This window comes from Pan troglodytes, chromosome 14 (genome assembly GCF_028858775.2).
Source record: "Pan troglodytes isolate AG18354 chromosome 14, NHGRI_mPanTro3-v2.0_pri, whole genome shotgun sequence".
In the NCBI taxonomy this organism is placed as follows: domain Eukaryota; kingdom Metazoa; phylum Chordata; class Mammalia; order Primates; family Hominidae; genus Pan; species Pan troglodytes.
Window position 1 is genome coordinate 26,852,994 of NC_072412.2, and position 14,024 is coordinate 26,867,017.

The window sequence follows — 14,024 nt, forward strand, 5'->3', positions numbered from 1 at the left end:
GGAGCTCTGCAGACATGTTCCCCAGTAAAATGGTGAAATTATTTTATTATTTCATTTTTTAATTTAATTTTTTGAGACAATGTTGCACTCTATTGTCCAGACTGGAGTGCAGTGGTGCAATCATGACTCACTACAGCCTTGACCTCTTGGGCCTAAGCAATCTTCCCACCTCAGACACATGCTACCATGTTCCACTAATTTTTTTATTTTTTCTTTGTAGTCAGTCTCACAATGTTACCTGAGATGGTCTCAAACTCCTGAGCTCAAGCGGTCCTTCCACCTCAGCCTCCCAAATAGTGCTGGGATTACAGTATGAGCCACTGCATCTGGCCATGAAAATTATTTTAAAAACAACTATTTAAATATCCCTAGAAATGATTTTAAGAGTGTATAGCCAGCGAGGAAACATCTATCTTTTTAAGGCTACTAAAATTTGGTAAGAACAATGAGAGTTTTGATATTTAAACCAAGACCACTTCTCTCTCCTCATTGATCACCAGTTCAGCAAGACAGAAATTCCACCCCAGACAGGTGCAGCCAAGAACACAGGGCTCCCTCTGCCCCCAGCAACCAGTCAGTGGGCCATCCTCCTTGGAGGGGCAGGACATCAGCATTCTCATCCAGTTCCCAGCTACCTGTTGCTGAGACTGAGTTCTAGGCAAGTATGCCCAAGGGATGGGCTTCCTTCTCCCATCCAGTCCCCACTGGTGGAACAGAGGCTTGGCCTTGGGCATGGCACCACTGAGAATTCTGTGTCTCTCATTTTCCCTGCCCTAGTTCATAAGGTGATGGTTCAATGCCAGGAGAGGCAAGATGAGAAGACCCAAAACCACTGTCCCCCCTCCACCTCATGATCAGCTCCTTAAGTAGGGATATCACTCAAAGAGAAGCACACCATTATCACAAACCCCAGCTCCAGAGCCCTGGATCCAATATTTCGCCTGGAAGAAGAAGCAAATCTAAAAATAAATGGCACCTAATCTCATCCCAAAGCAATTGATTTTATTTGCAATAGAGCATGAAGAAGTTTAAACCTAAGGATGCACTCAAGAACAATGAAGGTTGTGGTGAAAGGCATTTGGAAAGATATTGGTAGATTTGTTGAAGATTTGTGCATAAGAGAGCTGGAGAAAGAGATAGATAGAAGTAGCCCTCCTAGGGTCAAAACAAATATCAAACACTGACCACAGGAACTATTCCTTCGAAGGAGATGAAATTTGATTGGCTAAGTCTGTAGATCGATTTATGCCCCAGGGCATTGTTGAAAACAATAATGCAATTAGCCCCCAGTTTGTAGAGTTTAGCAGCTGGGTGCAGTCTAGGGTAGAGACAGCTAAAGAGAGCTCTGTCAAAACCACTGTCATCCCAGAATGACTGTGGAAATACCCAAGGCTGCCCACCCTAGGAGTAACACCAGGGGTTTAACACTGTGTTTGTGTGTGTGTGTGTGTGTGTGCACGCATATGTGTGTGAGACAGAGAGAGAGAGAAGGGATGAGAGGAGAGAAATAGATAGAGATGGTGGTGGTGGTATGGTGGTGGTGGTGGCGAATAGATTTCACTAAGATAAAAGCTAGTCACTAAGCAAATAGCACACAAATAATAAGCCCTGGAGAGGGGAACCATAACCGAGACTTTCTATTATATATTATCTAAAATGTCTTGTTTCCAACAAAAAAACTATGAGACATGCAAAGAAACAGGAAAATATGGCTCATATACTGAGGGAAAAAAGCAGGCAACAGAAATTACCTGTGAAAGTGACCAGATTTTGGATTTAACAAAGACTTCAAAGTAGCCATTATAAATATGTTCAAAGAACTAAAGGAAACCGTGATTAAAGAAGTAAATGAAGGTGTGATGACAATATTGCATCAGATAGACAGTATTAATAAAGATACAAATTATTTAAAAAGATAGAAATTCTGGGGTTGAAAGGTACAATAATTGAAATGAAAAGTTTATTAGAGGGGCTCAACTTCTTGTGAAAGAATTAGCAGACTTGAAGATAGACTGATTCAGATTATACAATCCAAAGAACACAGAGAAAAAGAATGAAGAAAAATGAACAGAGTCTCAGAGAAATGTGGGATATCATTAAGCACGCCAACATAAATGTAATGAGAGTACCAGAGGAACAGAAGAGAAAGGATTTATTTGTATATAAAAACCACAATGACCTGACACATCAATTAGAATATCTAAAATTAAAAATAGCGGCCATCCCAAATGTTAGCAACAATGTGAAGCAACTACAGCTCTCATACACTGATGATAGAAATGTAAAATTGTACAACTACTTTATAAAACAGTTTGACAGGTTTTTAAATGGTTACACATATATTTATTATATAATCCAGCGATTCCTCTCTTAGGTGTCTTACCCAAGAGAAAGGAAGTCATATGCCCATACAAATACTTATTCATAAACACTCCTAACAGCACTATTTGTAATAGTCAAAAACTGAAAACAACCCAAATGTCCATCAAGGGGTGAATACATTATCAAGTTATGGTATATTTATGCAACAGAATACTGCTCAGCAATAAAAATAATTTAGTATTGATTTATACAATAACATGAATCACATGGATAAATGTTGATAAACTTCAAAATAATTATGCTGAATGAAAGAAGTCAGATGAAGAGAGTACACAGTTTTGCCTCCCTTTATCTAAAATTCTAAAAAGTGCAAACATCTGTAGTGACAGAAAGCAGATCAGTGGTTGCCTGCGGTGGGGTTGAAGTGAGGAACAGGCAGACATGAACAAAGGGGAACGAGGAAATGCTAGGGGTAATTAATATGTTCATTATCTTGATTATGGTGATGGTTTCACAGGTGTGTGCATAGGTCAACATGTATAAAGCTTTATACTTTAAATACATTACTTTGTTTTATACCAATTATGCCTCAATATAGTTGTTTTAAAAATGTTATCAGAGAAAGAAGAAAACTAAAGTGAAGTAAATAATCATCCAGCTATTGGCTGATGGGTATTGTTATTCACATAAAAATTTTTCTAATAAAGAGTAAAAGTTGTATTTGAAAAAAAATCCTGGCACCCCAGTCCTGAGGATCCCTAGAAAATTTACAGGGGTGGCAGTCTTAAAAAATTTTTAAGGGCAGATTTTCAATCCTTGGCTTGCATATACCTTGCCAAGACACCTAAGGCACCTGCAATTTCTTGCTTACCAGGAATTTCCAACACCTGCCAGCAAGATTTTATTATATCAGTGTAGTAGACCAGCCTGAAGTGCTATGGACTGATAGGGGTACAGTCTTTATGGGCTTGACTATAATAAAGAGATAGAGGGTCTAGTTAGGTAAACAAAAACAGTTTCTGGGCTTTTTGCTTAGAGGAAGTAATGAGACAAAGACATACTTCAGATTGATAGGTAAATACAAGAGGCCAAAGGTTTTACTCCAGTGAAGAAACTACATGTGGGACAGTAGCTGCAGTTGGAGTCATCACCTGATTAAGTTTATGATGATACACTCTTACCCTCTAAGACTGTCAGTCTTCGAAGCATATACTAAACAGGTGAGTCAAATGCAGATTGATAGGAATAATTACCCTGCATTTTTAGTCTTGCTTGGTTACATTCATCTTTGAGATTCCACACAGGGATTTAGTATTGCCTTCTATTTTTTGTAGGGTAATCCCAGGTCCTTCCACTTGGTTATTTCTACCATAATAACTGTTATTCGATGTGTCAGAAAGCCAATGTGGGAATTCCATCAGTTGTCAGGTGTGCTTATTGAAGCATTCACTCAGGAACAGTATAAATAACCACAAGACAGGTTTATGGATACACTGAACCAGCTATGAGAAGGACTCAACAAAATTCCATTTGTTATCGCACCCCTATAAACACCCATTTTGATGGGTGGGCCACAGTGGAGTCCTGGGTTCCAGCAAATTAACCATGTCCAGAATTCCTAGAAAGTCTGGATATTTTCCTTTCTCTAGAACACAATTATTCTAATACATGGCTGCATATTCCTTTGGGGAAATACTAGGAAGAAGCAACAGAGTATACATTCCTTTCACAAGGGTATCTGGCCTCTTATTTTAGGTCAAGTTATTGAAGAATAGTTTACATACAATAAAATTTACTTTTAAAAAGTGTATAGTACAGTTCAACAAGCTTTGACAAATGAATACAATCATGTAACCACCATCATAATTGAGATTCATTAGGGTTTTAATGTCAGTTGACAAGCTCATCCAAAAATTTGCACAGCAGAGCAAGACTCCAAAAATTAACATGAAAATTCTGAATCAGAAAAAATATGACAATTTTGACCAGATATGAAGACTTTAATGATTAACCTTTAGTATTAAATATAGTGTGAAATTATGCAGATATCAGTAGACTAATGAAACAGAATAAATTCTAGAAACAGACTCATTCCTATAGAGAAGTAATGTATTACAGAGGTGGCATTAAAAATCAAGGGATAAAGTATAAAATTTTCAATCCATGTGTTGGGACAACTGGTTATCTACATAGGAAAATAATTGATCCCTACATCTCCCACAACATACCACAATATATTCCAGGTAGACTAAAAACTTAAATGGGAAAAGCGAACTTAAAAATCTTTGGAGGAAAATATGATGTAAGAGTACAGGATTTTTGTTTTTTTAAAAAAGAGATCAAGTGGAGTATTTATACATCTGAATACATTAAAATTTAAAACTCATGCATAACAAAGGACATCATAAACCAAGCTAAAAGACAAACTACTGTATATACTTCTGAGAAGATGAAATCGATGTATTTTTCTCTACCCCTCTTGCTAAGTACAATTACATACCCTGGACATTATACATAAAACAAGCATAACGACGTTCTGAAAAGTCAAGAAGACAAACTGGGTAAGGACCTTGGAACCCAAGAAACATCATGATGATGAGTTCCCTAGCTTTTCTTTTGCCTCATATATCCCAGACTTGGAGCTGAGGAAGCCAGCAGTCAGGAAACACCAAAGGGTACAGATCTTAAAAGCCTGCTCTCTCTAGCCAAAGAACTAGGAAAGGGACAGCCTAGGAAGACAGAAAACTTTCAGACAATAAATGCTCTATCTAGCCAAATACCATAGAAAAAGCAGTGGATCCATCCCAACCGATGCCAGAAAAGGCTTAGTGGAAAACCTAGACTTCCACTCTTGCCGGGCTGTAATGGAGCATCACAATACTCCCACTAGGGTAATGTCAAAGAAGACCAAGGCAGGAGCCAAGACTTACATCCCCAGTGGGTGGTAATGAGAGCTGATCCCCAGCCCCTACCTGGCAGTGTCCTTTTTTTTTTTTTTTTTGAGACGGAGTCTCGCTCTGTCGCTCAGGCTGGAGTGCAGTGGCACGATCTCGGCTTACTGCAAGCTCCACCTCCCGGGTTCCCGCCATTCTCCTGCCTCAGCCTCCCAAGTAGCTGGGACTACAGGCATGTGCCACCTGGCCTGGCTAATTTTTTTTTTGCATTTTTAGTAGAGATGGGGTTTCACCATGTTGGTCAGTCTGGTCTTTAACTCCTGACCTCAAATGATCCTCCCACCTCAGCCTCCAAAAGTGCTGGGATTACAGGCATGAGCCACTGAAGCTGGCCGGATCCACCCTCTTTCTACTCCTGGAATGGTGTCATATGAAGCCAGCTAAAACAGAAGGTTTAAATAAGTTCCAGACTTTTATAACATAATATCCTAGATTTCCAGGTTTCAATAAAAAATTGCACCAAGGACCAGCAAGATCTCAAACTAAATGAAAAAACACAATCAATAGATGCCAACACCATGGTAATATAGATGTTAGGATTATTTTACAAAGATTTTAGGTAGCCACCATAAAAATGCTTCAACAATTACAAATACCCTTGAAACAAATGAAAAATATGTCTCAGTAAAGAAATAGAAGTTATAAATAAGAACCAAGTAGAAATTTTTGAAATGAAAAATACAATAACTGAAAAGTAAAAATTAATAGATGATTTAACAGCAGAGTGGAGGAGCCATATGAAAGAAGCAGTGACTGGAAGATAGAATAATAAAAATTACTTAATCCCAACAACAGAGAGAAAACCTTGAGAAAAATAAACAGAGCCTCAGGGACCTGTGAGGCTGTAACAAAAAAATTGAACATTTATGTCATCAGAATTTCAAGAGAGGAGAAAGAGGGCAGGTTTGAAAAAATACTTGAAGAAATAAAGGCTGAAAAAGCCTCAAGTTTGGCAAAAGGCATAAGCCTACGTATTTAAGAAGCTGAATGAATACAAAACGGATATGCCCAAATAAATTACACCAGACACATAATACAGTCAAACTTCTGAAAACTAAAGACAAATTAAAAAGAAACTGTGGTATACCAGAAGGAAGTGGTACATTTTTCAAGTGCTGTCAACTCAGAATTCTATATCCAGCAAAAACGTCATTCAACAATGAAAGGAAAATCAAGATAGTCTCAAATGAAAGGAAATGAGAATTTGCTGCCTTTTAGGATGACTAAAGAAAACTCTTAAAACAGTAAGAAAATAATAAAAGAAGGAATCTTGAAACACAAGATAAGAATAAAGAACAGTGGAAAAAGTAAAATCATGGGAAATATACTACATTTTCTTTCTCCTCTTGAGTTTTCTAAATTACGGTTGATGCAAAAATTATAACACATCTGATGTGGTTCTAAATGTATATAGAGGAAATATTAAAAACAATTAAGAGCTGGGCATGGTGGCTCATGCCTGTAATCCCAGCACTTTGGGAGGCCAAGGCAGGTGGATCACCTGAGTGCAGGAGTTCAAGACCAGCCTGGGCAACAAGATGAAACCCCATCTCTACCAAAAATACATACAATTAGTTGGGCATGGTGCTGTGTGCCTGTGATCCCTGCTACTTGGGAGGCTGAGGTGGGAGGATCACTTGAACCTGAGAGGCAGAGATTGCAGTGAGCTGAGATCATGCCACTGCACTCCAACCTGGGTGACAGAGTGAGACCCCTTCTCAAAAAAAAAAAAAGTTATAAATAGGAGAGAATAAAAGGGAGTAATATTTAAATGACTCACCGGAACTGGTAAAATAATGACATCAGTAGATTGTGATAAATTACATAATACCCAAAGCAACCATTAAAAAAAGCTATGCAAAGAGGTACACTCAAAAGTACTATAGATAAATAAAAATGAAATTTTAAAAAATGTTCCAAAACCCACATGGAGCAAGGAAAAAAACAGAAAGACTAGTTAAGAGGTAATTACAGGTTAGAGGTGTAATGATCTGGATATTGTGATAACAGTAGATATGGACAGAATGTAGTTTGGGAGTAAAATTTACTAAATTTTCTTACATATTAGATATGAGGTGAGAGAGAAAAAAAGGAATCTAGAATGATTTCTAAGATTTTGACAGGAGCATATGGGTAATGCTGATGCTGAGGTCCGGAAGACTAGAAAAGAGATAGAGGTTGACAATTTATTGCTTGATCTTAGAAATGTTAAATTACAGATTAAATTCAAGTCAGTTTTTCCCTACATTAAGAACCTAGAAAAAGTCCCTGGTGCTTGGTTAAAGTGCATACAAGGTCTAAATAAATAAATAAATAGGCATTGTTGCTTCAGAGATGGCAGTAACTTGGGAGAAAATACCCGGAAGGAATGGAGTTCTATTTTACAGAATGCATTTATATTTTGAATTGGAGACCATTATATGGTGCTATCTCCACAAGAGCCAGCACACACTGCTTTGCAAATCAAGGGGTGAGGCAGAAGTGAGAATGGATCTTCTCACCATTGCACCTAATAGTCTTCTCATGGAATTTTTGCTTCCTATCCCAGCAACTTTGAGCTCTGCTGGTTAGTCGCCAAGGTGGTGGTAGTTGGGAAGTGGGAGAATGCTTCCACCAGGGATCACATGAATGGTTCCACAGAATTAGAAGATGAGACTGCTACCAGGCCATTTTGGGCATCTTATGCCACTGAAGCAACATGCATAAAAGGAGGGAGGGGTGGTGTTACCCTACTTGTTGAAGTGATTGATTCCAATTACCAAACTGAAATTGGAGGCAAGGAGGACTATGTGTGGAACCCAGGGGACTCTCTGGGGTGCCTCTTAAGTGGCTATACCATTTTGCATCCCCCCCAGCAATGAATGACAGTTCCTGGTGTTCCACACCCTCTCAGCATTTGATGTTATCAGTGTTTTGGATTTTAGCCATTCTGATAGGTGTATAGTGATATCTCATTGTATTAATTTGCTGTTCCCTGATGATATATGATGTTGAACATCTTTAAATATGCCTACTAGCCATGTGTATATCTTCTTTGGTGAGTGTCTAAGTATTTTGCCTATTTTATAATTGGGCTGTTTGTTTTCTTAATGCTGAGTTTTAAGAGTTCTTTGTGTATTTTGGATAACAGTCCTTTATCAAATAGTTGTTTTGCAAAGATCTTTTTCCCAGTCTATGGTTTGTCTTTTCATTCTATTACCAGTGTCTTTCACAGAGCAAAATATTATTTTTCAACTTTTATTTTAGATTCAGGGGGTACATGTGGAGGTTTGTTACCTAGGTATATTGTATGATGCTGAGATTTAGGGTACAAGTGATCCTGTCACCCAGGTACTGAGCATCATACCAAAGAGTTAATTTTTCAACCCTCCGCACTTCCTTCCTCCTCCCTCTGGTAGTCCCCAGGCCTATTGTTGCCATCTTTATGTCCACGAGTACCCATGTTTAGCTCCCACTTATAAGTGAGAACACACAGTATTTGGTTTTCTGTTCCTGCATCAATGCTTTAGGATAATGGCCTCCAGCTGCATCTATGTTGCTGCAGAGGATATAATTTCATTCTTTTTTTATGGCTGTGTAGTATTCCATGATGTATATATATACCACGTTTTCTTTATCCAATCCACTGGTGATGGGCACCTAGGTTTATTCCATGTCTTTGCTATTGCAAATAGTGCTGCAATCAACATGTTTGTGTCTTTTTGGTAGAATGATTTGTTTTCTTTTGGATATATATCCAGTAATGGGATTGCTGGGTCAAATCATAGCTCTGTTTTAAGTTCTTTGAGAAATCTCCAAACTGCTTTCCATTACAGCAGGACTAATTTACATTCCCACCACCAATGTATAAACATTCCATTTTCTCTAAAGCCTCACCAGCACCTGTTGTTTTTTTGACTTTTTAGTAATAGCCATTCTGACTGGTGTGAGATGGTACCTCACTGTGGTTTTGATTTGCATTTCTCTGATGATTAGTGATATGGAGCATTTTTTCATATGTTTGTTGGCTGCTTGTATGTCTTCTTTTGAGAAATAACTGTTCATGTCTTTTGTCAATTTTTAATAGGGTTGTTTGTTTTTTGCTTGTTTGTTTCTTATAGATTCTCGATATTAGACCTTTGTTTGATGCATAGTTTGAAAATATTTTCTTCCATTTTGTATGTTGTCTCTTTACTCTGTTGATAGTTTCTTTTGCTGTGCAGGAGCTCTTTAGTTTAATTAGATCCCACTTGTCAATTTTTGCTTTTGTGGACATTGCTTTTGAGGATTTGTCGTAAATTCTTTCCCAAGGTCAGTGTCCAGAATGGTGTTTCCTAGAATTTTTTCTAGGATTTGAGATCTTACTCTAAATTTGTAATCCATCTTGAGTTAATTTTTGTTTATGGTAAAAAGATAGAGGTCCAGTTATATTCTTCTGCATATGGTGCTCCAGCTATCCCAGCACCATTTATTGAAGAGGGAATCATTTCCCCATTGCTTATTTTTATTGACTTACCTGAAGATTGGATGGCTGTAGGTGTGTAGCTTTTTTTCTGGGTTCTCTATTCTGTTCCATTGTTCTATGTGTCTGTTTTTGTACCAATATCATGCTTCTATGGTTGCTGTAGCTTGAAGTAAGGTAATGTAATGCCTCTGGCTTTGTTCTTTTTGCTCGGGATTGCTTTGGCTATTCAGTCTCTTTTTTGGTTCCATATGAATTTTATAACAGTTTTTTTCTAGTTCTGTGAAAAATGATGTTAGTAGTTTGATAGGAATAGTGTTGAATATGTAGATTGCTTTGGAAAGTATGGCCATTTCAACAATATTGATTCTTCTGATCCGTAGTATGAAGTGTTTTTCCATGTGTTTATGTCATCTATGATTTCTTTTAGCAGTGTTTTGTAGTTCTTTTTGCAGAGATCTTTCACCTCCTTGGTTAGATGTATTCCTAGGTCTTTTAAGACTATTGTAAATGGGATTGTGTCCTTGATTTGGCTCTCAGCTTGAACATTATTGATGTATAGAAATGCTACTGGGCCAGGCACGGTGGCTCACACCTGAGCCGAGATCGCACCATTGCACTCCAGCCTGGGCAACAGAGCGAGACTCTGTCTCAAAAAAAAAAAAATGAAAGAAAAAAAAAAAGAAATGCTACCAGTTTTTGTACATTGATTTTGTATCTTGAAATTTTACTGAAGTCATTAATTTTTGAGTTAATTTTTATTTATGGTGAAAGATAGGAGTCCAGTATCATTCTTCTGTATATATGGCTAAGCAGCTATCCCTTGAAAGGATAAACAGTTCCAGGAGCATTTTGGCAGAGTCTTTAGGGGTTCCTAGGTATAGAATCATTTCATCCACAAAGAAAGATAGTTTGACTTTTCCTCTTCCTATTCGGATACCTTTTATTTCTTTCTCTCACCTGATTGCTCTGGCTAGCACTTCCAGTACTATGTTGAATAGGATTGATGAGAGTGGGCATCCTTGTCTTGTTCCAGCTTCCAAGGAGAAGGCTTCTGGTTTTTGCCTGTTCAGTATGATGCTGGCTTTATGATGCCGGTGTGTTTGTCATAGATGGCTTATTATTTTGAACTATGTTCCTTTGACGCCCAGTCTCTTGGGGGTTTTTATCATGAAGCGATGTTGGATTTTATTGAAAGATTTTTCTGTGTCTACTGAGATAATATATGGTTTTTGTCTTTAATTATTTATGTAGTGAATCACATTTATTGATTCACATATGTTGAACCAAATTTGCATCTAAGGAATAAAGCCTACTTGATCATGGTGAATTAACTTTTTTTATTTTATTAAAATATTGAGTTTATTTCACATGTATATTTTTGTCTCCCTACCATTTCCATTTCTGACCACTGCTACCACTATGTCCTATCATAACATTCCATACGTACTTAAAACCAAGCAAAGGGTGGAGTTCCATCTTTAAAAACTAAACAGGCATTTTGGACAACATATTCTTGGCAATGGTACCTGGACAACATTTACCAAATATGGTAGGGAAAGTTCTCATTCTGCATTATAAAAAGGACAGCCAGATATCAACTGTTACTGAAATGAAATAAGATGGAACGTTCGTAACAAACAATTTAAATTATTTTCTTAAAGAGACTTCCTTCACTGCCAGAGATCTTGAATAGCCTCCTGGTCAGTCATCCAGAAGCAATTCTTCACATAAATGATGAACGTGGTTTCCACTTTGGGAAGAGAACCACCTTTTTCTACACTTGCTTGCATTTTTGCTTTAATATCTTCTACAGAACTAGATCCTTTTGGTGTTTCAGTTTTTTTCTCTTTTTGAAGGATTCTTGTCTTTTTTGTCTTGGTGTTGATGGTTTTGAGTCTTTTCCATTCTCGTTTGACTTCTGTGCTTTTTTGGCTGGAGTATCTGGTATAGATTTCTTCACTTGTGCTTTTTTTTTCAGTTTCCTCATCATCTTCATCATCATCATCATCATCTTCTTCTTCATCAGCAGCAACTTTTTTCTGTGAAATCTTGCTACCACCTCCAGGGGCAGATCACTTTCCAGATATACTTAAGAGTTTTACAACCTCCTCCTTTTCATCTTCGGACTCTGCATCTTCCTCTACAGCTACTACGTGCTGTCCACTATTATGCACTGGCCCTGAACCACACTTCAATCGTAAAAGCACAGGTGGTGTTATTTCAAAGCCCCCAAGGGAAACCATTGGCTATGCAAACATTTTCAAAGTTGCCGGTGTTACTTTAATTGGATTTCCTTCATAATTCATTGCCTCTGCTTCAACAATGTGCAATTTATCCCTCAAACCAGCCCCTAAACTGGTGCTCATTTTCATCATTATCCAGATAATCTTTGGTCAGCCTTTAGTTCACAACCAAAAAGATAGTTGTGGGGCCTCAGGGGGCTCATTTCCATGTCCACCAAATCTTCTATGGGTTGGTGGCATGCACTAAGGCGGAAGAGAAGACAAATGGAGATAAAGGACTACTGCTCCAGAGAACAGCTGCTCAGGACACAGTCATACCAGGGAACTGAATTAACTTTTTCAATGTGCTGTTGAATTCAGTTTTCTAGTATTTTGTTGAGGATTTTTGCATTTATGTTCATCAGGGATATGGGCCTGTAGTTTTCTTTTTTGGTTGTATCTTTGCCAGATTTTGGTATCAGGATGATGGTAGCTTCATAAAATGAGTTAGGGAGGTGTCCTCCCCCTTGACTTTTTTGGAATAGTTTTAGTAGATTTGGTACCGGCTCTTCTTTTACATCTGATAGAATTCAGCTGTGAATCCATCTGGTCCAGGGCTTTTTTTGGTTGGTAGGATTTTTCTTACTGCTTCAATTTTGGTATTCGATATTGGTCTGTTCAGGGTTTCAATTTCTTCCTGATTCAATATTGGGAGGTTGTGTGTTTCCAGGGATTTATTCATTTTCTCTAGATTTTCTAGCTTTTGTGCATAGAGGTGTTCATAATAGTCTCTGAGGACCTTTTGTATTTCTGTGGGATTGGTTGTAATGTCACCTTTTTTGTTTCCAATTGTGTTTATTTGGATCTTCTATTTTTTCCTTTGTTAATATAGCTAGTAGTCTCTTTATCTTGTTTATCCTTTAAAGAAATCAACTTCTGGTTTCATTGATTCTTTATATGGACTTTGGGTCTCAATTTCCTTCAGTTTGTTCTGATTTTAGTTATTTCTCTTCTTCTGCTAGTTTGGGGTTACTTTGTTCTTGTTTTTCTACTTCCTGTAGGTGTGATGTTAGATCATTCATTTGAAATCTTTCTAACGTTTTGTGGTAGGCATTTAGTGCTATAAGCTTTTCCCTTAGCATTGCTTTTGCTGTCTCCCAGAGATTTTGGTATGTTGTGTCTCTATATGTTAGTCTGCTTTTGTGTCATTATAAAGAAATACCTGAAGCTGGGTAATTTATAAAGAAAAGAGGTTTAATTGGCTCGTGATTCTGCAAGCTGTACAGAAAGCATGGCACCAGCATCTTCTTGGCTTCTGCTGAGGCCTCAGAGGGCTTACAGTCATGTTGGAAGACAAAGGGGGAGCTGAAATATCACATGGTGAGAGAGGGAGAAGAGAGAAAGTGGGGAGATGCCACAATTTCTTAAACAACCAGATCTCACATGAACTAATAGAGTGAGAGTTCACTCAATATTGCTAGGGCAGCACCAAGCCATCCATGAGGGAGCCACCTCCATGACCCAAATACCTGCCACTAGCCCCCCCTCATTTCACATGAGATTTGGAGGGGACATACATCCAAACCATATCACTCTGTTTTCATTTATCTTAAAGAATTTCTTGACTTCTGCCTTAACTTTGTTGTCCCAAAAATCATTCAAGAGCAAGTAGTTTAATTTCCATGTAATCGTGCAGTTTTGAGAGATCATCTTAGTATTGATTTCTATTTTTATTCCACTATGGTCCAAGAGTATGATTGGTATGACTTTGATTTTTTTAATTTATTGAGACTTGCCTTGTGGCCAAGCATGTGACTGATCTTGGAGTATGTTCCATGTGTAGATGAGAAGAATGTGGTTGATGAGTGGAGTATTCTGTAGATGTCTATTTGTTCCAATTGATCGAGTGTTGAATTTAAGTCCAGAACTTTTTTTGTTAGTTTTCTGCCTCAGTGATCTGTCTAATGCTGTCAGTGGGTTGTTGAAGTCCCCCATTATTATTCTGTGGCTAAGTCTTTGTAGATCTGTACTTGTTTTATAAATCTGGGTGCTCCAATGTTGAGTGCATATCTATTTAGGATA

The 14,024-nt window shown here is 37.8% G+C and overlaps 1 pseudogene; it reads right to left on the reverse strand.

Annotated features, from left to right (window-relative positions):
- Nucleotides 1–11,375: 11,375 nt before the first annotated feature.
- Nucleotides 11,376–12,184, reverse strand: LOC134808210 (nucleophosmin-like; annotated as a pseudogene).
- Between the last annotated feature and the right edge of the window lie 1,840 nt (nucleotides 12,185–14,024).